The sequence below is a fragment of the Arachis duranensis genome, chromosome 4, assembly GCF_000817695.3.
Source record: "Arachis duranensis cultivar V14167 chromosome 4, aradu.V14167.gnm2.J7QH, whole genome shotgun sequence".
NCBI lineage: Eukaryota > Viridiplantae > Streptophyta > Magnoliopsida > Fabales > Fabaceae > Arachis > Arachis duranensis.
Genome location: NC_029775.3, coordinates 87,328,601 through 87,329,524, shown reverse-complemented (window position 1 = coordinate 87,329,524; position 924 = coordinate 87,328,601). Strand labels below are relative to the sequence as shown.

The following is a 924-nucleotide window of genomic DNA, read 5'->3' as shown; positions in this document are numbered from 1 at the left end:
TGACAAGAACATTCTTGTTGAGGCAGATCCTGAACCTGAAAGGACTCTGAAGAGGAAATTAAGAGAAGCTAAATTACAACAATCCAGAGACAACCTTACAGAAATTTTCGAAAAGGAAGAGGAGATGGTAGCCGAAAATAATAATGTAAGGAGGATGCTTGGTGATTATACTACACCTACTTCCAAGTTTGATGGAAGAAGCATCTCAATCCCTACTATTGGAGCAAATAACTTTAAGCTGAAACCTCAACTAGTTGCTCTACTAAAACAGAACTGCAAGTTCCATGGACTTCCATCAGAAGATCCCTACCAGTTTTTAACTGAGTTCTTGTAGATCTGTGAGACTGTTAAGACTAATGGAGTAGATCCTGAAGTCTACAGGCTCATGCTTTTCCCCTTTGCTGTAAGAGACATAGCTAGAATATGGTTGGATTCACAACCTAAAGATAGCCTGGACTCATGGGATAAGCTGGTCGCGGCCTTCTTGGCTAAGTTCTTTCCTCCTCAAAAGCTGAGCAAGCTTAGAGTGGATGTTCAGACCTTCAAACAAAAAGATGGTGAATCCCTTTATGAAGCTTGGGAAAGATACAAGCAGATGACCAAAAAGTGTCCTTCTGACATGCCTTCTGAATGGACCATTTTGGATATATTCTATTATGGCCTATCTGAATTTTCTAAGATATCAATGGACCATTCTGCAGGTGGATCCATTCACCTAAAGAAAACGCCTGCAGAAGCTCAAGAACTCATTGACATGGTTGCAAATAACTAATTCATGTATACTTCTGAGAGGAATTCCGTAACTAATGGGATGCCTCAGAGGAAGGGAGTTCTTGAAATTGATGCTCTAAATGCCATACTGGCTCAGAACAAAATGTTGACTCAATAAGTCAACATGATTTCTCAAAGTCTAAAGGGATGGCA

General features: G+C 40.2%; 1 non-coding gene across 1 annotated transcript; it reads right to left on the bottom strand.

Annotated features, from left to right (window-relative positions):
- Positions 1 to 517: 517 nt before the first annotated feature.
- LOC127747200 (small nucleolar RNA R71) lies at positions 518 to 626 on the bottom strand. Its single transcript, XR_008009003.1, has one exon. It is a non-coding gene; the product is annotated as a small nucleolar RNA R71 (small nucleolar RNA).
- Between the last annotated feature and the right edge of the window lie 298 nt (positions 627 to 924).